We start from the raw sequence: 26,642 nt of genomic DNA, 5'->3' as shown, positions 1-26,642 counted from the left end.
TCAGTGGAGCAGGGAACTCTTGATCTCAGGGTTGTGAGCTGGAGTCCCACACTGGGTATAGAAATTACTTTAAAAAATAAAAATAATTTGAAAATAAATAAAATAAAATGTTCTATTTAATAACAACAGTTAAGAACCAAGTATTTTTCTAAAATGACATAGTCACTGGGGTGCCTGAGTGGCTCAGTTGGTTAAGTGTCTGCTTTCAGCTCAGGTGGTGATTCTGGAGTCCCGGAATCCAGGCCTGCACTGGGCTCCATGTCCAGCAGGGACTTTGCTTCTCCCTCTGCCCCTCATGCTGCTTGTGTGTTCGCTCTCTCTCTCTCAAATAAATAAAATCTCTAAAATGACATAGTCACTAAAATGGTGAAGTGGTGTTTCAAACTCAGAAAAAGTCCAAAGCCCTTCAACCCAGCAGCCAAGTGGCTATACCCTATAAGCTTATGGCTTATATTTCCATAAGCTACAAAGATGTTTACTGACAAACTGTTGTTAGTGGTAAAATAATTGAAAATAATCAAATTACCAAGAATAGAAAAAAAGAGTTAATAGTGTAGTAAAACCATAGTTTAGGGGCACCTGGGTGGCTCAGTGGGTTGGGCCTCTGCCTTTGGCTCAGGTCAAGATCTCAGGGTCCTGGGACCGAGCCCGGCATTGGGCTCTCTGCTCAGCAGGGAGCCTGCTTCCCGCAGCCCACCCACCCCGCCTCTCTACCTACTTGTGATCTCTCTGTCAAATAAATAAATAAAATCTTTAAAAAAACAAAAACAAAAACACTATAATTTATTGGGGTGCCTGGGTGGCTCAGTGTTTAAGCTTCTGCCTTCGGCTCAGGTCATGATCTCATGGTCCTGGGATCGAGCCCCACATCAGGCTGCCTGCTTGATGGGGAGCCTGCTTCCCCCTCTCTCTCCGCCTGCCTCTCTGTCTACTTGTGATCTCTCTCTGTCAAATTAATAAAGAAAGTCTTAAAACAAACAAACAAACCATAGCTTATTAAAACACATGGGGTAGTGGCGCCTGGATGGCTCAGTGGGTTAAAGCCTCTGGGGTCATGATCCCAGGGTCCTGGGATGGAGCCCCGCATCAGGCTCTCTGCTCAGCAGGGAGCCTGCTTCCCTTCCTCTCTCTCTGCCTGCCTCTCCGCCTGCTTGTGATCTCTCTCTGTCAAATAAATAAACAAAATCTTAAAAAAAAAAACAACACACACATGAGGTAGATCTTTGCCAAAGAACTTGGAGGAATTTCCATCACTGCTGCAACATGAGAGTAAGTAGATGGAACACATTTGTAATATGACTGATCACTTCACTATTTCTTTGGGGTAAATTCAGAAGTAGAATTGTTGAGGTGCTGAGGATATAGATAAGAATTAGATACAACTAACTCAACTAACATCAGAATGTGACAACTAATACTCAACTCTCATAAGCTAAACACCAGAAAATGGAAATGTGAATATGCAGTTTTCATTCATGAGAAATAGGATGTCTCCCTATTTAGCTGAATCTTCTTTCTTGACCCTCAGTAAATGTTTTGGCTATTCCTGTAAGTGTGAATTAGGAGTATTCTTCCACCTATGCATTTTTCAAAAGAGATAAACCTCAACGGTTTTGTTTTTCCAACTATAAAAGCAACACTCATCACTCAAAAACTCTAATATGGCTAATATAAAGTAGAAATTCAAAGTCACCAACAATTTCACTCCCTTGAAATAAACAATGCTGTGAGGAGTCACATACAGTCATAAACATGCAAAAATTATTACACATATAATTCTTATTTCAGTTAATAAACAATGAACATATAAATATACATAAACAATAAATATGAACAATAAACAATATATATGAATTTTCCTTCTTTAATTGACTGTATAGTATTCATTTAACCAGAAAGCACTTGGTAGATATTAGGTTATGTCCAGATTTTAGTATTACAAACATTATAGTGAACTTTTGTATATAACTATTTTAGTTTCACATTATTCCTAGATGTGGAATTGTGGTGTCAAAGAGTATATGCTATATCTTTTCAATGTGTATCACTAGACTGCTTTCCAAAAAGACTCTTTCAATAGACAACCCACCAACAAAATACAAGACTGCCCTTTAATCATGCCATTTTCAATCCTAGGCATTAGGAGTCTTCTTAAGTTATGCCACCAATCCAAGAGGGGAAAAACCTAATTTCATGTGTTTATTTCATCTACCCAACAAATATATGAGCCTATCTACTGTTGCTAGGCACAATGCTAGGATCTAGGGATAAAATGGAGAATCACATGTAGATAGTCCCTCACAGTCAATTGCATTCTACTGAATTTCCTGATAGTTAGATTGCACCTATTTTGTGTGTTAGCCACTTCTATTTCTCCTTTTGTGAACTGTGTCTTCATACCTTTTGTCTATTTCTCTGTTAAAGAGACAGTGTTTTGATTATGTGATAACTATGCTTTTGTAATCCGTCACATATTTTAACTGAGGAATATCAGGTTAGGATTCAATCTTATATTAAAGTGTGCATCCCGGGTGCCTGGGTGGCTCAGTGGGTTAAGCCTCTGCCTTCGGCTCAGGTCATGATCTCAGGGTCCTGGGATGGAGTGCCGCATTGGGCTCTCTGCTCAGCAGGGATCCTACTTCCTTCTCTCTCTCTTTGCCTGCCTCTCTGCCTACTTGTGATCTCTCTCATCAAATAAATAAATAAAATCTTTTTAAAAAAATAAAATAAAATAAAGTGTGCATCCCAACTCTGACTACCTGTTTTCAAGTCTTCTGCCTGCCTCTTCTCCTGGAAGACCATTTCCAAACTCTACTGGCAGGCCCTGCCTAAACTGTCCTCAACCCCGTCACAGTAAATAAACTGTACTGCAGTTGGGGAAATTTGTTAATACTCTCTCCAAGTTGGTTGAACTCTTTCTTCTGTCTGCTTCCTTCCTTCACCTTGATCTGCAACTACTCAGCCTCTCTGGAGTTTTCCATTCTTTATTTCTGTGGGCTAACTGTAATTAATCTAAATGAATAACTGTAAATTCCAATAACACAGATACTATGCTATCTGTATCTTAAATTCTCAGTCATTTAGTAAAAAAAAGTGAGTTCTACTAGGGACAACATGGGATTGGGGGATTGGGGTACTGAAGGAAGGAAACAGCTGGCCCTGCCACCCACTACTGTTATTACAAAAGTCTCATCCACCCACTACTAGCAGCTCCAGCCAATTCTATAGCAACCAGGAAAATTAGAAAGAGGTCACTTCTCTGCCATTTATATTTCTCTGAAGATCCTTAGGACCTCTTGGGGAAAAAAGGCAGGCAATGAGAGAGGGATTAAGAATAGCGATCTCAAAAGAGTATCAAGAATAACTCAGAACATATGATATGTGTGTAGTAACCACCTACTGGATGAATATTTGGAGGTGAAAGAGAGGTCCTCCCTTATTTCTCTGTTATTATCATCGAGGGGCTAAGGTATCAGTTCTCAAGATGACCCTTTATTTCCTAACACATAGTACCTCAAATCATAGGTGATTCAGGTGCTTTAGTTATAATCAAGGACTATTTGATCATCTAGATGTAGAGTAATATCCTGGCTAATAATATTCTCAAATATAAAATGTCTACTAACCAAAAACCAACACAGGCAATTACTTCTTAATTTACTCCTTAAATACATTAATAAAGTAATATAAATTCCAAACTTTAACTGAATTATAAAGAGTTGAGGCATGATAATTTAGTAAATGGGACAAGCAATGATACATTATATAACCAGAACTAAAAATCAGGTACTAGATATATGTTTCAGGTTAAGTAACGTCCCTAAATCTCAGTTTTGTCTTTTATAAAATATCCACGCTACTCTGATGATAATGATTAAATGAAAGTATTTGAATGTATCTGAGTATTTACCACTACACAAGATTAAAGGATTAAAACAAGGAATGGGGGCACGTGGGTGGCTGAGTGGGTTAAAGCCTCTGCCTTCGGCTCGGGTCATGATCCCAGGGTCCTAGGATCAAGCCTCACATCAGGCTTTCTGCTCAGCAGAAAGCCTGCTTCCTCCTCTCTCTGCCTGTCTCTCTGCCTACTTGTGATCTCTGTCAAATAAATAAATAAAATCTTTTAAAAAAAAATCTACAAAAAAATTCTATAAAACAAAGAATGAAGGGTGACTGCAAATGAGCACAAAGATCATTCTGGGGTGATGAAAATGTTCTAAAAATAAACTGCGATGATAGCTGCATACTCAATAAACTGATTAAAAATCGCTCAACTGTACACTTAAAAACAAGTGAATTTTATGAAATTTTATCTCTATAAAGCTGTTTTTAAGAAAAAATAAAAGAATATTAACAGCCTGAAAAGGATTCTTGATTACTACCATTTGTCAACTATTCAAATACTCTATCTTCAAGACCTTAGTGATGGGCTGAAGACCAGTGCATTTCCTTAAATAATTCAGGCTCCTTACCTCCTGCTTAAACTGTCTGTCTCCCTATTAGAAAAAAATGAGGTCTCATATCATTAAAATAATCTGGTGTTGGGGCACCAGGATGGCTCAGTCAAATAAGCGTCTACCTTCTCCAGGTCCTGGGATCAAGACCCCTCATCGGGCTCCTTGCTCAGCAGGGAGCCTGCTTCTCACTCCCCCTGCTTGTGCTCTCCCTCTCTCTCTCTCTCTGTCAAATAAATAAATAAAATCTAAAAAAAAAAAAAATCTGGTGTTACTCAAGAGATAAAGGATATAAATAAAGACAAACATTATAGTCTCTCAAGATTTGATATATCGAACTTGAACACACTATAATAAACCAACAGGTCTTAACAGATACATATACAACACTCTACTATGACAGAATATACATTCTTCTCAAGTACGATATTATCTTAAGGAATAAATACTCAGAAATAAATTTAACAAAAGACAAGAAACCATACTCTGAAAACTATAAAATCAAAGAAATAAAAGAAGACCTAAATAACTAGAAAGACATCTCATATTCATGGAAGAGAAGATTTCCTTATTGTTAGGATGGACGTATTTCCTAAACTCATCTACAGATTCAACACAATCTCTATCATCCCAGCCAGCTTCTTTGCAGAAACTGACAATCTGATCCTAAAACTCAATGGGAATTCAAAGGCCAAAACAAAACAACTCCTGCAAGAGCAAGCTGGAAGACAAACACTTCTCAATTTCAAAACGTACTACAAACATACAAGTCAATAAACAGAACTGAGAGTCCAGAAACATACATTTATAATGAATTTTCCAAAGGAGTGCCAAGATAATAAAAAACTGGACACAGGACTTAAATCAAAACAACTATAGTTTACCATGTAACCCCCCATTAGGATGGCTATTTTCAAAAATTAAAATTAAAAAAATAACAACTGTTGGTAAGAATGTTGAGAAACTGGAACCCTGTGCATTGCTGGTGGGAATGTAAAATGGTGCAGTTGCAGTGGAAAAACGGTTTGGTGGTTACTCAAAACGTATACCATAGAATTTCGTGTGATCCAGCAATCACACTCCTAAATCTATACTCAAAAGAACTGAAAGCAGGGACTCAGGTATTTGTATACACATATTCACAGCAGCACTATCCGCAACAGTCAACAGGTAGAAGTAACCCAAGTACCCACTGAAAGATGAACAGATAAACAAAATGTGGAACATTATTCAGCCTTAAAAAAAGAATGACATTTTGACATGCTGCAACATGGAAAACCTTAAGGATATTACACAAAGTGAAATGAGCCAGTCAGAAAAAGATAAATACTATAGGATCCCACTTATATGAGGTTAAAAGAAAAGGCAAATTCAGAGAAAGTAGAGTTGTGGTTGCCAGGAGCTGGGTATAAGAAGAAATGGGTGGCTCAGTGGGTTAAAGCCTCAGCCTTTGGCTGAGCCTTTGGCTCAGGTCATGATCTCAGGGTCCTGGGATCGAGCCCCCGCATCGGGCTCTGCTCAGCGGGGAGCCTGCTTCCCCCTCTCTCTGTCTCTTCCTGCCTCTACTTGTGGTCTCTGTCAAATAAATAAAATCTTTAAAAAAAAAAAAAAAAGAAGAAGAAGAAGAAATGGGGAATTAGGTTTAATGGGAATACAGTTTCTGTTTGGGATGATGAAAATTTTCTGTAAAAAGACAATGGTGATGGTTGCACAACACTGTGAATATATTTAATGCCACTGTGTTGTACACTTAAAATGATTAAAATAATAAATTTTGGGGGCACCTGGGTGGCTCAGTGGGTTAAAGCCTCTGCCTTCAGCTCAGGTCATGATCTCAGGTCATGGGATCAAGCCCCACATAGGGCTCTCTGCTCAGCAGGGAGCCTGCTTCTCCCCCTCTCTCTGCCTGCCTCTCTGCCTACTTGTGATCTTTGTCAAATAAATAAACAAAATCTTTTAATAAAAAAAAATAATAAATTTTGTGTTATGTATATTTTACAACAAAAGTTACAGTAAGCACACAGTAAAATTTTAATGTACATTCCCAATGAACCAGAAATTCATCTTCTATAATCTCTTAAGAAATACATGTGTTAGTCTATAGCATTTTAAGTTTTTTTTTTTTTAATTTTTAAAGATTTTATTTATCTGACAGAGAGGGAAAGCACAAGTAAAGTAGGCAGAGCAGCAGGCAGAGAGAGAGGGAGAAGCAGGCTCTCCGCTAAGCAGAGAGCCTAATGCGGGGCTCAATCCCACCGGAGCCAAAGGCAGCCACTTAACACTGAGACACCCAGGCACCCCAAATTTAATGTTTTAGGTAGCCTCCATGTTTATAGCCCTGAGATTAAGACCTGAGCTGAGATTAAGAGTCAGACACTTAACCAACTAAGCCACCCAGGCATTCTTTAAATTTTCTTATTTTGAAAAATTTAAAAAGTAAAATGTGACCTTTAACTTGCTTCTTACAAGTGGTGTTCAGAACTGACAGTGTTTTTTTTTTAATTACTGTCTTAGAACAACTGTACTGCTGACAAACAGAGCCATTCCACTACCAGATTATCAAATAATTTAAACTCCAAAAGTCTAAATGAGACTTGAACTAAGATCACAACAAATCTGAAGAGGTAAATTCCTAAAAGGCAGGGAAACAAAGATACTACACCAGAGATCAAAGCCACTAGTAACAAAATATCAGGTCCAAAACTATTTTGCAGAGCAGGACCTTTGCCCCCAAATCGGTAGTGAGACTTTCATAGCCTTTGGGTTTAAAAAACTGTCAGGAAACACACGGAAGCAAAGATAATTCCAAATGACTTGTGCTTTCCTCATTGTATCTTTATATTTTATCTGAATTTCCCATAATCATTTTTCATAATTCACTCTCAACTAGGTCCTCAAAGCTTCCCAAAATTTTACTATCTTTTGCAGATGGATGCTCTTTTCTATTTCTCACTAATATTTTCATGGAGTCCTAGCACTCTCTCTCCTTACTTGCATTCCACAAATGACCTTGTCCTACTGGACAAAGACTAAAAATAGAATATTAAAGATTAAAGAGAGCAGGATGCCTGGGTGGTGCAGTTGGTTAAGTGTCAGACTCCTGATACAGGCTCAGGTCATGCTCTCACAGGTTTGTGGGATTTAGCCCGGCGTCAAGTTCCACACTGAATGTGGAGCCTGCTTGAGATTTTTCTCTCTCTCTCCCTCTCCATCTACCCTTCCCCTCTTCGCTCTCAATTAAAAAAAAAAAAAAAAGGAAGAGAGAAATCCTCTCAGCAATCAACCATCAACTCTGGAACTACCAGTATCTGCATCCATTCTCTTCTTTCCTCTGGTTAAAAAAGAGAACTTAGGGGCACCTGGGTAGCTCAGTTAAGCAACTGCCTTCACCTCAGATCATGATCCTGGAGTCCCAGGATCAAGTCCCTCATCAGGCTCCCTGCTCGGTGGGGAGTCTGCTTCTCCCTCTGACCTCTCCCCTCTCATACTGTCTCTCTCTCACTCTCTCTCTCTCAAATAAACAAGTAAAATCTTAAAAAAAAAAAAAAAGAGAGAGAGAGAGAGTCAACTTACCTCTTTCCTGTCAAAGAACAAGAATGCCCATTTTGCTATCTTCTCCTAGACCTTTAACAATTACTGATTTCTCTCTAGCAACTTCAACTTCTGCTTCTCTAGTGAATCCTTTCCAGGAGCATTCAAACATATTCTTCTTAAAAAAAAAAAAAAAAGCATATTCTTCTTTATAAAAATAAAAAGACTTCCCTAACCCTGTATCTCTCTCCAGATACCACTCTCTTCTCTGCTCTCGTTCATGGTCAAGTTTCTCAAAAGGACTCTTGGTGATTCTCTACTTCCTCTCCAACAATTCGTATAAAAGTTACCTGAAGCAATACAGTCAACACTTGTGTAACCATGAACCACCTTATGAAATACAGCACTGCCAACATAGGGAAAGGCTACTGCGTACCCTCCCTGGACCACATCTTCTGTGCTCCTCCCACCTCGCTGGTGGTATTGGCTCTTCTGATTTTGGCAATAATCATTCTCATAAATCCCTTTATATTTTTATAATTTATGTATGCATCCTTAAACGTGACACTGAACTGTTCTGCTTATTTTACAAAAGGGTATATCCTAAAGACTGAGCCTTTTTAATTTCAGCATTACATTACCAGGTTCATCCATGTTGATACCTATTGCTATAGTTCATTTATTTTCGCTGCTGTGTATCCATACAACTTACTGAACCACTCTCCAGTTGATGGATATTTAGCTTAGTTTCCCCTTTTTCTGCCACTACAGTGCTGTAATGATCATTTTTTGTGCATTTTTCATTATGCCAATGAGTTAGAGTTTTTCTAGAGTAGACACCTACAAGTGGAATTACTAGGGTGCAGGATATGAGCATCTGCAATTATAACACATATAGACAAACTGCTTTCCAAAATGTATCCAATCACTATTCAACATTCTATTTTTCCAACTTTCCAACATTTGTTTTCAACTTCCCACACTCCACTTTGCCAAGATCACACACGTTGTTCTGAATCTCAAAGAAATCGTAACATTCAGTATTAATTAAAAACAAAAAAAAAAGGGGTGATAGTGGTCATTTATGGGGTTTTAGTCCGAAATGAAAATGCAGGAGACATTTAATTTGGTGGATTTGTGTTGATGCCATATTTCTCCTTGAGAAGCTTCAACTGGTCTTCCTTCTTTTTTGTGTCCATTGTCTGAACTGCCCTTGGCATTATAGTACAAATCCACCAAGTATCTGTTACAAACATTGAATTCTGAAAGGTGATCACACACATTCTTGGCATCAAAGAAATCTTTATAGGCTACATAAGCTGTTCCTCTAGTTTTGGGTGTGTTCCCCACTCAAATGTGATGAATAGGTCCATATTTCCCAAATATATCATACATTTCTTCAGCTATAATTTTGTATGGCAAATTCCTTATGTATAAAATCCAATTTACTTTGGGGCGCCTGGGTGGCTCAGTCGGTTAACAGTCTGCCTTTGGCTCAGGTCATGATCTCAAGGTCCTGGGATGCAGCCCCACACCGTGCTCCCTGCTCAGTGGGGAGTCTGCTTCTCACTCTGCTCCCTCCGCCATTCATGCTCCTTCTCTCACAAATAAATAAATAAAATCTTAAAAAAAAAATCCAATTTACTTCAAGTGGAAGTCAAATGTTCACCCTCTTGGTGGGCTGATGAGGTTAGTGCACCAAACACTGGAATTCCTCTGGATACCTCTGAAGCTCACTCAACTTGGACCATAACAAAGCATCAAAGGCAGGGTGTAAACACCCAGGCTCCCTCCTTCATATACTCTTGGCTTTTGTAACTCTAGCCCACCCAGTTATCCCATCACCTCTGTCTCCTCCCATTCTACCTACCAGACTTCTTAGAAGTTGGTACTTCTCTATGCTCAGCCATGGGTCTTATTCTGATTCAGTCCACATTCTTTCCCTACAATCTCGTGGCTTAAAATAATATCTATATACCTCTAATACAAATACCTAAATACGGACCATATCACACTTTCTCTTTTGAGATAGAGAATCTGTTTGCTCGTGTTCTTTGAGGGATCTCAATCTGAATAAATCCCAAATTGATTCCCTCATTTGTTTTCCCCTACCGACAACAACTCCTGGTAAAGTAATCCTCACCGTATAAGCCAACTGCTTTTGTTCAATCTTCCCTTTAACCTCTCTCCACATCCAATCCATAACCAGAGCCTCATCCCTCCCCAGAAAAAAAATACATATATGAATTTTTTTTAAGATTTTACTTATTTGCCAGAGAGAGAGAGAGAGAGCACAAGCAGGAGGAGTAGCAGGCAGAGGGGGAAACAGATGGACCACTGAGCAAGGAGCCCCATGTGGGACTTGATCCCAGGACCTGGGATCATGACCCGAGCTAAAGGCAGACGCTTAACCAAGTAAGCCACCCAGGAGTCCCCTCCCTAAATATATTTTTACTAAATATATATTTACTAAATATATGTTTATTACTTTCTCCACAGCCACTGTTCAAAACAAGTCATCACTTTACCTACAGCTTGAACAAAGGCTACAGCCTTCTAATTAGATTCTTGGTTCCCGTCCTCTCGCTAATTCGTATTTCATCTCATTAATCCATATTTCATACAGCAGCCAAAGTAATCTTTTTAAAACACAAACCAGATCTTGTGACCCAACCCCTGCTTAAAAACTTTTTAAATAAGCTTTCCATTTATCTTTGAATAAACTTCAAGTCCTTGATACGGTATGGCCTACAAAGCAACAATCTGACTTCCTACTTGATTTGACTCCCACCTATCTCATCATATTTATTTTACATCTTACTATCCTCCTTTCCTAGTTCCCACCAAGGGTCTTTATTTTTTCTTTATTTATTTTTTTTGGCTTCTTTGAACTTGTAGTGTTCGGCCTCAGGAAAATCATGTAGACAATTCCCTTTTCCTTCATAGTACTTCATCACAATTAACTACTATATTTCCTTTCCCACTAGATGAAAATCAGGGAATGTGTGTTTTGTGCAGCAATACATACCTAGAACATAACATAGTGGACAATCACTTCAGTAGGTAAACTAATGAACTTCACAGTCTGGTTAGAAAGGAAGAATTATCTCACTTACTACAAAATAATACCTAAAGATCATGACAATCTTTACCTAATACCACAAAATACCAGTATTTCAAAATTGGAATAACCAATACTCATATTACACTAAAATCAGACACCATCTGCAACAAATTTTAATTCAGCAGACATTTAACATATCTGCATTATTTTAGATCAACCAGAATTGAAACACATTTCTTTACTAATCTATCAAGCTATACAACCCGATTTTATAACTATAACTCAATTCAATTCCTCTTGAACCTTTTGCTGATACAGCAAAACTTTATTTCCTCACCTTAGGGACCAAACAGTACCATGATCAATGTTTACTATGTCTTTAAGCAGATACTCAATTGTTCAACAATTAATTTGAAACAGTATTTTTTAAACTAATTACTAACAAACATTCTTTTTGAAACACTAGACAGGGGCACCTCCCTGGCTCAGTTGGTAGCGACTATGACTCTTAATATCAGGGCTCTGGGTTTAAGCCCTATGCTGGGTGTGGTACCTACTTAAAATAAAAATATTAGACAATTTTAAGACTTAATTCAAGAAAATAAATGTTTATTACATACACAAATATGCTTACACTTAAGGGTAAACATAAGAATATGAGTATTCATATTACTTGTAAACAACTGCCTCCCTTTAGAAAATGTTTCTAAATAATACTACTAAATGCTCCTCCTTCCAGTAGTCCTGCACAGTTTTACATGCCATGTAGCTATTTCAAAATCAAAACCAAATCAAATATACTTCTTGGGGCGCCTGGGTGGCTCAGTGGGTTAAAGCCGCTGCCTTCGGCTCAGGTCATGATCCCGGCGTCCTGGGATCGAGCCCCGCATCGGGCTCTCTGCTCAGCAGGGAGTCTGCTTCCTCCCTTCTCTCTCTGCCTGCCTCTCTGCCTACTTGTGATCTGTCTGTCAAATAAATAAAATCTTTAAAAAAAAAAAAAAAGCTTTAAAATATACTTCTTGTTCTTTTACTAATATTTGAGATAAATGTAAATGAAATTTAACTAGTTTAAACTTATCTCAAAAATTGTTACCACAAATTCTAAAGGCATATGGATAAATAAATTGAGAAGTCTATTTTTATCTCGGAAGATAAATACATGGGTGGAGAGAATGGTTAAAATTGAGAGTTTACAGTTCTTTTTATAAAGAAGAAAACAATCTTTTGACTCAGTTTCTTACTTTAAAAGCAAGCAAATATCTAAAACCTACAAAGGTCTCTTATTGGAAACCTCTGTAACGTATGCATTGGTAATTTTATATCTTCATAAAACGGACCTACTTAAGACATTCTTCTGCTTAGAAGTCATCAATACTCCAACCTCTATGAAAAATATAAGTCCATTGTTCTCATTCCAGTATTTAAAACTATCCATAGTTCAATTCTCAGCCATTTCTACAAAACCTTCAGAGTTTACCTGAACCTGAAAATAACCTACACACATTCAGATCCAGATCTTTACTCAAACTAGTCCTTCTAATTAGAATGTCCTTCCTTCTCCCCATTTCTAAATACATACCGTTTAAAGTCTACCACGTATCCCACTTCCTTCAAGAAGCCCTCCAAGGGGCACCCACGTGACTCAGTGGGTTAAGCCTCTGCCTTCAGCTCAGGTCATGATCCCAGGATCCCAGGATTGAGCCCCGCATCAGGCTCTCTGCTCAGCAGGGAGCCTGCTCCCGCACCCCCCGCCCCCGCCCACCTTGGGCTGCTTGCGATCTTTGCCTGTCAAATAAATAAAGCCCTCCAAGATTCCTCTGTCACTAAAGTTATGTACTTCCCAAAGCATTTCTTTGTACCTCATTTGGCACTTAACACTTGCCTTACATTAGGATTATTTTTTGTTATTCTATCTGCCCTCCCTAGTCACCTCCTTATTATAAGCCTCCAGAGAGTAAGAACTATAGATATCACTAGACTTACCGTTTCCCCTCCAGTGCTTTACACAGTGGCAGGCATACAACAGATATTCAAAACATGATGAATTTTATAAAGATTACAACTGTGATCTTGCATTACTGCCCCAAAAGTCAAAGAGTCAGTGGGAATACTCACTAAACACTGGGTTTCAGAAGATAATGTTGCCCCTCGTTTTCTACCCACAGTCAGTCTCCCATTTCCTCCCTAAGACTTTGGTTATATCTGGTACCAAGGAAAGAGTAGGTCTTCTTTTTACCTCATTCAATATATTATCAACCCAATAAAAGGATTAATATTGATACTAAATGAATTCTGTTCCTTTTAAAGCAATTTTTCTACAGGAGTTATCTAAAAGGAAAACAACATATGTTCAAGAAAAAAAAAACACATGTACAGAAATGATCAATTTCTATTTTTACTTAAACCCTGTACGCTGAAATGTTCACCAAATCTAAGTGCTAGACTGTAAAACCTCAGAATCATACTTGGCAAACTGAGGTGTAAAAACTGAATGTTTCAGTCTACAACATCCAGAAAGAAATTATTGTTCAACAGAGCACTATGAGGCTGCTTAGATTTGTAGTACCTGAGGAAGCCAAAAGAAAATAATACAAGTCCAAACTGCAAAATAAAAGCATTTTTTCTACTTAAAAATGCAGATAGCACATTAAACAAAAGTTTAAAAACACTATACAGCAAAGGTTCCTTAGAGTTTACAATAAAAAGGAATTACCTCAATAATTTCATTATTATTCACACATCTGAAAGACAGGTGGTAACAAAGTCCTGGATTTCTTTCTTTTCTTTCTTTTTTTTTTTGTTTTAAGATTTTATTTATTTATTTGACAGAGAGAGAGCACAAGCAGGGGGAGTGACGGGTGAGGGACACGGAGAAGCAGGTTCCCCGAAGAGCAGGTAGCCTAATGTGGGGCTGAGCCGAAGGCAATCACTTAACCAACTGAGCCACCCAGGCGCCCCAGTACCTGGATTTCTTGAAATATATGTAGTTCCTCAGAATACTATAAAAAATGTTGAAGGCAGAATACTCAAGGCTTATGAATTTAAATCAGCCCCAGGCCCAACTACCCTATATCCTGTTAATAAGGTTCTACTAAAATGCACAGGAACATTGCTTTAAGAACTTTAAGGCCATTTAAGGGTTAATCATTTAAGTAAATGACTGTTCTTTAATCACTGGAATAGAAACTCATAAATTATGAGTTATTTATTATGGCACCAAGAATATTTACTTTGAAAGATCAAATTGTGAGTGATAAGAGTAAATCTACTTATTTATTAATTAATTAATTTATTTTTATTTGACAGAGATCACAAGCAGGCAGAGAGAGAGGAGGAATCAGGCTCCCTGCTGAGCAGAGAGCCCATTGTGGGGCTTGATCCCAGGATCCTAGGAGCATGACCTGAGCTGAAGGCAGAAGCTTTAACCCACTGAGCTACCCAGTCTCCCCTAAATCTAGTTTTTAATAAAGATTTATTTATTCAAGAGATAGGGAGAGACACATAGAATGCACACAGTGGGAGGGGCAGAAGGAGAGGGAGAGAGAGCTCACAACACTGAGATCACAACCTGAACAGTCAGATGCTTAGGGGTAGGGAAGGAAAAAAATGAAACAAGATGGGACTGGGAGGGAGATAAACCATAAGAAACTCTTAATTCCACAAACAAACTGAGGGTTGCTGGAAGGTTGGGGGGTAGGGATGGGGTGGCTGGGTTATGGACACTGGGAAGGGTATGTGCTATGGTAAGTGCTGTGAAATGTGTTAAGACTGATGATTCACAGACCTGTACCCCTGGGGCAAATAATACATTATATGATAGCAAAAATAATTTAAAAAAAAAACAGGAAAAAATTTTTAAAACAACAGTTGGATGCTTAACCAACTGTGCCGCCCAGGCACCCCTCAAAATATTTTCTAATTCAGACTTGTAACATATTTAAACAGAATTCAGAAGGAATTCTGAAAACTTTACAATCCTGATTTTAAAACCTATCTCTTCAGTATAGGCCTTATACTATATGTAAAAATACATGTTAACATTCTAGTTCATTCAACAATTATTTAACAATATATATACTGTGCCAGACACTGTGCTAATGTCAAGGATATAAAAAAAAAATTAAAGTAACCCTCATCTCCAAGATTTGGTTGCAGCTAGCCTGACTAGAGAAAAATGGCCAGAGGGAAGAAGAAAGGCAAGATATGATGAAGGGTATAGAAGGAGGGAGGTTGGTTCTAAGCAGAGAACAAGTGTACGGGCCAGAAGAGAGAGCACTGCACACACAGAGAAAAGAGGCAGATCAAGTGTAGTTGGAAAATAGAGTTGGGAGAGTACAAAATAAAAGATAAGACTGGAGAGACATATGGGATCAGAGTAGACCTGTGGGGTTTGTTTCTCAGATCTGAAAGTTATAAAGATACCTTTTCAAAGAAAATGAACTTTCCTAGATCTTGAATGAGGACTTTATTCTGTTAATAATAGTAAAATATAAAAGTAGGTATGAACTCATTATGTTTATAGCTCTTATGTAACTGTAAAACTGAAACTTTAAAAGTTAAATACACAATAAATTTAAAATAATGTTACTGTAACAGATTATGTTGTTTTGCAGAAACTAGACCAATGATACATTCAATCCTAGAAATATGCCGTCTCAAGTCTGGTTCTACATTATTAAACCACTTCTATAACATGACTTCAATAATACTAGTGCCGAAAATGCTTATAAATATGTTATACTAAATGGATTTAAGAACTGCAAATGTTTATTTCCTAGTTTAGGGAAATACAACCATATACTACCATACCAGCTTGCAGTCCATAAACATCAATTTTAAAGAAGCTTCACTTGTTAACTCTGGCAAACTTATCCTTTTGTAGTTTAGCACCTTATTAAAATCTACAGTAAGTGTGTGTCTAATATGATCACTGCTGAGGTTTGGAACAAAACACTGACACTGGAAACAGACTGTTTCAGATTGGTTAATTACATAGATGGGATCCAGCAGATACATTTCACACTGAAAACATGAGGCTAAGTACATGCCAGGGTTCTTTTGGGTTTGGCCTGCCTGTATTAACAACCTACTATGACATAATCCAGTTTCACTTACCATCTTTTCTTGTCTGAGCCACTGCAAAATCATCAGTACAATGCATTATAACTTGGCACAAACACAATCATAAACAAAATCTAAACACAGCAACAAACTCCTAAGGGAGTAGCTGGCTACAAAGCACTGCTTCAGAAGTTACATAAAACTCATTAATGTTGGAAGAATCCCTAGTTAGAAGAAGACTACAGAAAATCAAACACTACTAAGGAGTTTTAAGAAAACAAGTGACAAAATCAGATTCATATTTTAGAGGAAAAAACTACTATGATACAGGGTGGAGTAGATTATTTTACTAGAAGTAAGGAAGCAAACGAGAGGGCTGTTGGAATAATCAATCCTGGTGAGAAATGAAAGCCTGGATTAAGGTAGTAATACTAGGAATGCAGTTATTGTAGAGAAAGGGTTTAGATTCAAAGATGTTAAGGTAGTAGAATCTTGGAGCCAGCCAGATGTGAGAAGTAAAACAGAGGATTCAAGGACAATTTGCAGGTTTCCGGAAAAAGCAATGACAGTGCTATGTTCCCCAAGGCAGGAGAAGCAGTGGATTTGAGGGTTAGGGGATTGAGAAATAGTAGAACTAAAGTTAATTTGTACATGATGAACACATATAGAAACGACCTGATCAGCTTCTAGCCTTACCTCTTCCCCAGCTTTTCTGGAAATTCTTGCTTCCCATTTGCCCTACCTTCAGGGTACAGTTGAAGGATTTAATGAAGTCTGAATCCCTAACTAAAGCTAAGCCAATGCCCAGACCACACCTGCTTTATACATATAGATATATATATTTTTTAAAGATTTATTTATTTATTTGAGAGAGACAGAGTGCATGGGGTAGAGGGAAAGCGCATAGGGAGAGAGAGAGAGAGAATCCCACACAGACACCCCACTGAGTAAGGACCCTGATGTGGCCCGACCTCTAATCCTGAGATCACAACCTGAGCTGAAATCAACAGTTAGATGCTTAATATACTGGGCCACCAAGACACCCCTCTGTATATATTTAATTTATTTGTATCTCTTCAGACACACACACACACACACTCTCTCTCTCTCTCTCTACAATCAAAAAACCCTAACTACCACCATGGTAAACAAGGACTGTGTAACTCAATGTTCAATCCTAAAACAGTCCTCAAACCCATGTATCCACCACAGATCTGCTAAAACAGGAGTTGACAAACTTTTTTAAAGCGACACTATAAATATTTTAGGCTTTGTAGGCCCTACAGTCACCACACTCTGTCATGGTAGCAACAAAATGAGCTACAAACAATATAGAAACAAATGGGTACCTGTGTCCCAATAAAACTTTATTTATGGACACTGAAATCTTACTTTCCTGTAATTTTCACAGGCCACAAAATATTGAGATTTTTTCTCACCATTTAAAAATGTAAAAACCATTTTCACCTCACAGGCCATACAAAAGGGTGTACGGGGCCTACTAACCATAGTTTACTAATCCTTACACTAAGGTAACACAGAACTGCCTTCCCAAAAAACTCCTTCCAGATGTCCTCAGTGTTATAACTCAAGACAATACACAAGGAAAATAATCCTAGTTGACAGAACTGAAAATCTTCATTTGGCTTACCAAAGAACTCACTCCATTTGAAGGAAGTAGGTCAACAAATGAAGGCCCATGTAACAGGCTGCTTTTGCCATCATTTACCTTACACTGTACCTACCCAGCAAGATATGGTACAAGTTTTGGGAAAATGATACTTTCCTCTTCCCTCCCATCCCCTCTTAAGATTTTTACTTTTGTTGTTGTTGTTGCTGTTGTTGTTTCTTCCACAACTGTGTATCAGCTATGTCAGGGATGATTAAATTTAGTATTTAGCCCATAATTTTCAGCCACTGACAAGGCATATCTAGAACCAACTAATAAAGGACATCACCTTTCAAATCTGGACCCAGAGAACAATGATCTCTGGACGTGTCAGCCAAATAGAATTTGGGTTGTCTCCACTGAAAAATTAGGTGTATTTACTAGTATATAAAGATAGTTAAACTATGTTTTAAAAATACTTGGGGCACCTGGGTGGCTCAGTGGGTTAAAGCCTCTGCCTTAGGCTCGGGTCATGGTCTTGGCGTCCTGGGATTGAGCCCCGCATCGGGCTCCCTACTCAGCAGGGAGCCTGCTTCTCCCTCTCTCTTTCTGCCTGCCTCTCTGCCTGCCTGTGATCTCTGTCTGTCAAATACATAAATAAAACCTTTAAAAAAAAAATACTAAATAGGGGCGCCTGGGTGGCTCAGTGGGTTAAAGCCTCGGCCTTCGGCTCAGGTCATGATCCCAGGGTCCAAAGATCGAGCCCCACATCAGGCTCTCTGCTCCGCGGGGAGCCTGCTTCCCCCTCTCTCTCTGCCTGCCTCTCTGCCTACTTGTGATCTCTGTCTGTCAAATAAATAAATGAAATCTTTAAAAAAATTTAAAATTAAAAATAAGTAAAATAAAAAATAAAAATACTAAATATAAGAAAAAGTAGGACTGTGTGTGTACTAAATAGCCATGGAATAAATGAGGATGACAACTATGCTTTAGAGTGCTTTTTATTACACATCTCTGGAATGCTACCGTTAGAGCATGTTACTACCATGTAGCCCCCTAGCCAAAGTAATGCTCCAGAGGAGGACATATAACCAAATGAGTTCTTCTCCTGGAACTGGGATTGAGAGTCAATTATTCTCTGATAGCAGAAGATGTAAAATTTACAACTCAAAAAAGACATTAAGTGTCAAAGCTGGTCTGTAGCAAGGGAAAACTGAACACACAAAGAGCATCTAATGAACAATAAAGAGATATTCCTAACCACCTCTGCAGCCCCTGGATCCACCTGTTCCTGAGTTCTAGCTGTCCTCCTTTGCGTTGATTGCCTTTCTTAGAATTCATTGGATATCTGATTATGTTCTCAACAAATTCTTTTCTGTTTAACTTATATATGTCACTCTCCTAACTAAAACAAAGTCCCTACTAAGCAACCTAAAGGGAGGTATTCAGTTGAATGAAAGCATTCTGGTTCCCACAAAACACTTAAGAGATGGGGGACCTGGGGGCACCTGGGTGGCTCAGTGGGTTAAGCCTCTGCCTTCGGCTCAGGTCATGATCCCAGGGTCCTGGGATCGAGCCCCGCATCGGGTTCTCTGCTCAGTGGGGAGCCTGCTTCCTCCCTCTTTCTCTGCCTGCCTCTCTGCCTATTTGTGATCTCTCTCTGTCAAATAAATAAAATCTTTAAAAAAAAGAGATGGGGCACCTGGGTGGCTCAGTGGGTAAAGCCTCTGCCTTCGGCTCAGGTCATGCTCAGCGGGGAGCCTGCTTCCCCCTCTCTTTCTCTACCTGCCTCTCTGCCTACTTGTGATCTCTGTCAAATAAATAAATAAAATCTTTAAAAAGACAACAACACTCAGAGATGGTACCTGAAGCAATACAAATGGATGAGATCATCCGCAAGAGTGAAAACAAGAATGCCAAGGCTAAAAGCCAGATCTATCAAGGGATTAGCAGAATCAACAGTCTGTAAAAAAGCAACTGGTAGGCAGAAAGAAAAGGGACAGAGTCATAAAAGTCAAGGAAGAAAACGGTATCAAGGAGAAAATGGTTAACAAAAGCAAGTAGAGGGCACCTGGGTGGCTCAGTCAGTTAAGCTTCTACCTTTAGCTCAGGTCATGATCCTGGGATTCTGGGGGATCAGGACCCATGTCGTCATCGTCCGGCTCCCTGCTCAGTGGGGGTCTGCTTCTCTCTCTGCCCCCTCTGCCCCTCCCCCCACTTGTGCTCTCTCCTCTCTTTCTCTCTCTCTCTCAAATAATAAAATCTTTACAACAAAACAAAAGCAAGTAGAGAAGAGGTAAAGGAGTAGGTGATGATTATAAAATTTGGAAACACAGAAGTCACAGGTGGCCTTAATAAGCAACTTCACTGGCAGGATGAGAAGCCAGGGTGAAGGCTTAAGAGTATAGAGGAAGTACACAACACTACCCATGAAGTATTCTTGCCATTAAAAAAAAATTCAAGCCTGGCTGGTTCAGTTAGTAGTGCATGTGACTCTTGATAACAGGGTCGTGAAGTTGAGTCCCAGGTTGGGCACAGAGTTTACTTAAAAATAAAAATCCAGGGGCGCCTGGGTGGCTCTGTGGGTTAAGCCTCTGCCTTCGGCTCAGGTCATGATCTCAGGGTCCTGGGATCGAGCCCTGCATTGGGCTCTGCTCAGCACAGAGGCTGCTTCCCCCTCTCTCTTTGCCTGCCTCTCTACCTACTTGTGACCTCTGTCAAATAAATAAATATCTTTAAAAAAATAAAAATTAAAATAAATAAATAAATAAAAATGCAAGCCTCAATCGGATCAAGCTTCTGTATGTAACTACTAATATATAGGAAAAAAGGGACTGAGGAACATATTACATGAAACTACAGGGATGCAATCAGCACAATCTGGACTGTGAGAATTCTCATAGGGCAAAGATGTGGCTTCTTAAACAAATTGTATAGAAACAAGAATAAGAACAAAAAGATATAATCGCATTTGGATCCTAATTCACACAAACTTTTAAAACAAAAACTGTAATCAGGGAAATCTGCACACTGACTAGATACATGATGAGACTAAGGAATTAGTGTAAATCTCTTCAGTGAAAGGTGGGATTATTATTTTAATCCTTATTCTTTAGAACTACATTTTGAAGTAGTATTAAAAAGTCTAAGATGTTTTCCCTGAGACACTGTGCTGACTGTCACCCAGCAGGCTATATAATCCCATAGTTAACAAAACAAGCAAGAGAGATGACAAAAGTGATGCAGAGATTCAAAGAGGGTAGGTGCCAAATGGAGTAGCAAGAGGAGTCAAGCAAAACTTTAGGAAGGCAACAGTACCTGCACTAGGCCTTAAAAAACAGTGAAATTTTAACAGGTAGGTAACAAGAAAGGAAAAGTGATATTCCAGATTGAAGAAATGAAAGCAACTGCAAAGAGGTGGGAAGGCCTGTCAATACAGAGCACTCACCACTCCATAAAACTGGTGCTACCATAAAATGACAAGAAATGGAAAAGTCAAAGTGAAAAATCATAACCCACTGGGCATCTCTAACTTAAGAAAATGATGACAGCCATTCAGCCCTTAAGTAGCCACAAGGAACACAGTCCCAGGATAGATCATGACAGTAACTGGTAGCGAAACCATAGTGGCTTTCCAGGGCACTCTATTCATGTCAATCACTGATTTCTCCTGCCACATACACATAACTTTGGAAAAACAATGCACAATTTCTTTTTTTTTTTTTTTTAAGATTTTATTTATTTATTTGACAGAGAGAGACATTGAGAGGGGAGATCAGGCAGGAGAAATGGGAGGGGGAGAAGCAGGCTTCCCTCAGAGCAGGAAGTTGGAAGCAGGGCTTGATTCCAGGACACTGGGATCATGACTGGAGCCAAAGGCAGACACTTAACGACTGAGCCACCCAGGCGCCCTGCATAAGGTTCTTTAACCCATCCTAAGAAATAATTGAAAAAATTAGTTTAAAATGATACCCAATAATAAGCTTTGTCTACTGGCCTAAAAGCCATCACCATGGTCTATTTGGCACTCCAACACAGATAAAGTTACATGAAATGCCTTCCCTCAGAACATTCCTCAGGTTACAGATTTTTAAATAAAGTATAACTGATGAAGCAGGTAGATTTCATTTTTTTTAAAATTTTTTGATTGTATCAACTAGTTCTTTTTCTTTTTTTAATTCTACTGCAGTTAATATACAATGTTATATTAGTTTCAGGTATACAGTAAGTGATCAAACAGTTCTATATATCACTCAGGTGTTCATCAAGACAAGTGCACATCTCTTGCAGAGTGCACTGTGCAAGTGCACTATATGTTAACTATACTGGAATTAAAATAAAAATGTTTTACAAAAATAAGCGCATTCCTAATCCCCTTCACCTATTTTACCCATTCCTGAAACCCACCTCTGGTAATCATCTATTTATTCTCCAGAGTTAAAAGTCTGTATTTTGGTTTGGTTTTTTTTTCCCTTTCCTTTTGTACATTTGTTTTGTTTCGTTTCTTAATTTCCACACGAGTGAAATCAGATGGTGTTTGTCTTTTTCTGACTTATTTCGCTTAGCATTATCCTCTCTAGCTCCATCCATGTTGCAAATGACAAGATTTTATTCCTTTTTATGACCAAGTAATACTCGTGTGTGTGTGTGTGTGTGTGTGTGTGTGTGTGTGAATATCAATGGATACTTGGGCTGCTTCCATAGTTTGGCTATTGCAAATAATGCTGCAATAAACAAAGGGGTATATGTATCTCTTTGAATCAGTGTTTTCATATTCTTTGGGTAAATACCTAGTAGTGTGATTACCGGATTGTAGGATAGTTCTACTTTTAACTGGCTGTACCAGTTGGCATTCCCACCAACAGCACACAAGGGTTCATCCTTCTCCACATCCTCACCAACACTTGACTTTTGAATTTCAGCCACATGAAGAAGATAGACTTTAAGTAAATCTTTTTCCTTCAAAACCAGAATTAATGGGGCGCCTGGTTAAGTCTCTGCCTTCAGCTCAGGTCATGATCTCAGGGTCCTGGGATCCAGCCCCACATTAGGCTCCCTGCTCCGTGGGGAGCCTGAGTCCCCCTCTCTCTCTGCCTGCCTGTCTACTTGTGATCTCTCTCTCTGTCAAATAAATAAATAAAATCTATAAAAGAAAACAATAAATAGTCTCAATGTTAAAATGCTTCTGGAATATTTTGGAAATGAATTCAGTGGTTCTAATATTTTCTGTATGCCAATACGATTAAAATTCTTCAGATCTGATGCCAGTGAAAACGAACATCAAGACAAACAGGAATGCAGATGATCAGCCAAAACTCAGTAACTGTCATGTTTATTACATCCTCCTCATGTACTAGAGTATCACTTCAAACAACCAAGATGAATATAAAAACTTACTACAAGTAGAGGTGCTTTTCTTAAAGCAAAGGAAAAAGCAGCAAAGTGAGGTTGGCCTTTAAGCAGTCTTTAATCACTGACTACACCTTATTTCACAATAATGGAGACTGGCACACACCCTCCCAGAAATCAAGCATAATCATTTCAACTTATCAGAGGAAATGAAAAAGAAAATGAGTAAATATAATGAGGACTGGGAGTTCAAAAGCTGGGAAACCTGTATATTATATAGGAAAGTTAAAAAAAAAATTTTTTTAGTATATTTGACACAAGGAAAGTTTTAATAGTAAGCTACCCAGAGCATAGAGCTAAAATAAAAAATAAAACTTCAACTTTTATAACACACATGGCACTTCTGGATCATTATTCAGGTGTGTCTTCAATACCTATAAGAACACCTCTTTGATTTTATGTAAAATACTTTGAAGAGAAGGCCTTATACATTTTGGACTCCATTCCAAACCAGTAGATGGCCACAAAAGAAGAAATACCTGTTTTCTTTGTTCCTCTCAGGTACACATAAAGCCATGACATTTACCTCAACTCTTCAAAAAGGTAAGATAAAGAACTTTTAGAAGGCTTCATCTTCTGTCATCTTCTGCAGCTGACAGTCACATTTTCCCCTTCAAATACTGATCACTTATTCATACAGTTTTCTTTAGATTACACTTTTGTGAAATCTTAGGTTGGGTATCATATTCAAATTCAATCTAATAGTTGTGTAAAATACTGGGGAGGACAGGAGAAATATAAATATAGTTCTTGTTCTAAGCACACTACAAAAGACCTATAAGAAAATTACAATACAAAAGGAGAACATAGGGAACCTGGGTGGCTCAGTGGGTTAAAGCCTCTGTTTTCGGCTCAGGTCATGATCCTAGGGTCCTGGGATCGAGTCCTGCACCCCGCTCTCTGCTCAACAGGGAGCCTGCTTCCTCCTCTCCCTCTGCCTGCCTCTCTGCCTACTTGTGATCTCTGTCAAATAAATAAATAAAATCTTTAAAAAAAAAAACAAACAAAAGGAGAACATACCAACTGTTATAAAAGCCATACAATAACTCAAGAACACAGATAATCTATGTCATCTGACAAGCAAAAAGTGAATCAAATGAAAATATTCTATCTTTAGTAATTCTTAATAACAGAGTTTCACCAAAGCACTGTACAATCATCTTTACACCCCAAAACTGTCGAGCACTTTCCAATTAACACAGTTAAGCTCTTTTTTTTTTTTAGCCAGGCAGTAAAGGTTGGGTCATTCACAGACCTGCTATCTTGTCCCCACTTGACTCAAAATTTGACTTAAAGTAGAATTTGCCTACAGTTCCTGCATAGCTAACAAAAAAGCCAAAGTTATCAGCATGCAAGCCACCACAAACTGAATGAAACTGCTGATATTAAAAAATACATATGTATATATATTGCGTCCAAGTAAAGTGACTCTAAAAGACAAGTAAAAATAACTTCTTGAGGTTTTTTTTTTTTAATATTTAGAGAATTAAGGATGCAGTGATGAATAAGGAAAATAAACCTGAGAAATTTAGAGAAGCCAGCTTTGTTAAAAACCAAGTGGCCACTTGCCAACACTTTTTTATGCACATAGGACCAAAGATGATTCCAAGCAGATTCGCAGGCCACAAAGGCTCTTTATCAAATGCCAAATTAAGAAAATTCTCATAAATATTTCAATTTTGATAAGTCAAAGTACAGTTAAATAAAAAAGCACTTTACAAAGCTTTGCAGAATCAATATGGAAACAAAGCTCTGAGCTTTTAACACCTGAGTCCTAAAAATCAACACGTATTTTAGACGTCACATTTACAAACATCTTATTCACAGACACTTGGAGCTTAGATGCCGTCAACACAAATACCGGTCACTGGAAAAGGGGCTGGCCTTAGGTTAAAATTTCCATAAGGCCATCAGGAAACAGATCGTACAATTCTGAATTGCAACTGACTGCGAGAACCCTAAATCGAACTCTTCGTCTCACTTGAACTCCATACACGAGCATTTCAGATTTGTACTTTCAACTTCCTATAAATGATATCCATTGTGAGAGAAAAAGCAATAAAGATACTCCTCAAAGTCCTATACCCCATGATCCATCCTCAAAGAGTGGAAGGAACAGCAAAGTGGAAGGAACAAAGCACTGACGTCAATTACGAGATTAACCCCGGGCACAGGCAGCTGGAGGAAAGGCCTAAACATCAATATCCAAATACAGGCTATCGGGATAACTAGCTAACAGACAGACTGCGAAGTTATGGGGGGTATTCAAGTATTACACCCCCCACATTCCCATTTCTAGTCAATGCCCTTCCCTAGGCGAAGGTGGAAAATTTTTTCCTTTTTTTTTTTTTTTTTGCAGAGAAGGTGGGGGTGGGGGGAGACGTGCGCAGGATCGCGAGAAGGAAAGCGAGAACTAGTTGGGTAATGATAGCTAGAATCTGGGCCTATTTTCTCTTTAACTAGAAATAACTTCCCATTGAAGAGGGTATTAAAAAGTAACAAATCAGTCGCTGGAATTTCTGAGGGAAGGAATGGATTCAGAAACGAAAGCGTAGAGGAGAAACGGCGAAAAGATGGATTTCTGGGAATTTCTGTTAGGATGGGTTAGCCTTGTATTTTTTTTTGTCCGAGGGCGGGGGTGGGGGGGCGGTGAAACGGGAAAAAGAGAGGCGAAGCCGGGTCGAGCTGCCCGGGCCTGGAAGATCTCCCCGAGCCCCCAGGCGGACCCGGTTCTCCGTCTCCCCACCCCCACCCGGCGGCCAAACCAGGCCCGGCCCTCAGTCAGTTCCGTCGGCCCCTCTCACCTCCAATCCCTGCTCCGCTAGGCCCGAACCATCTCCTAGCTGCGGCAGCGGCGGCACCCGGCCTGCACCTTCACCGGACGCGCATTCGAGCCCGCCCGGGGGGCGGCGACAGGATGCCAAGGGCGAGGGGCTTCGGGCGGCAGCAAAGGTTCGGGAGGTCTGGAAAGGAGCAGGCGGGGGCGGCGGCGACGCGCCTCACACGGAACAGGCGGAGGTCCCGCCCCGCTCCATGACGGTCGGGCCCAGCCCGGGACGGCCGACTGAGGCGGCAGGGGCGGGTCGACGAGGACCTGGCACCGGGATCCCCGCCCCGTCCGCTGGAGGCGGCGGCGGCGAAGGCGACTCGGCTCCCGCAGCCAGGACTGTGACTGACGCAGCGGCCGTGCCACCCATGTGACCAGGGCCGGGCGGGGGCGAGGCGTCACGTGGCGACGCCGCGCCCCTCCCCGCCAGAAAAGCTGGGGGCTGCGGGGCCGCGGGACCTGCAGTGACGGGAGGCGACACGGGGCGGTGACTTGCGCGGCTGTCGGGTCGGACGACCCAGGACAGGCAGAAGCACCGGCCCGGGTGGCCTAGGCCCGAGTTTCTGGGCCCCGTGGCCGCGCGGCGCAGGGCGGTCGGGCAGGACCCGGCCTGCAGATCACACCCTCCTGTGCACGTAGCCGCTACCGAGGTTCCGAAGGGCGGGGACGGGCCTAGCCGGATCTACC

General features: G+C 39.7%; 1 protein-coding gene across 1 annotated transcript in view; it reads right to left on the bottom strand.

Annotated features, from left to right (window-relative positions):
- AFF4 (ALF transcription elongation factor 4) overlaps nt 1–26,302 on the bottom strand; it is an 89,219-nt gene extending 62,917 nt beyond the window's left edge. The window contains exon 1 of the mRNA XM_080803367.1: nt 25,933–26,302. The gene's annotated coding sequence lies outside the window, so the exon portion shown is untranslated. The remainder of the gene's footprint in view (nt 1–25,932) is intronic.
- Between the last annotated feature and the right edge of the window lie 340 nt (nt 26,303–26,642).

This window comes from Martes martes, assembly GCF_963455335.1.
Source record: "Martes martes genome assembly, chromosome: 5".
Taxonomy (NCBI): domain Eukaryota; kingdom Metazoa; phylum Chordata; class Mammalia; order Carnivora; family Mustelidae; genus Martes; species Martes martes.
This window is presented reverse-complemented; position numbering and strand designations above follow the sequence as displayed.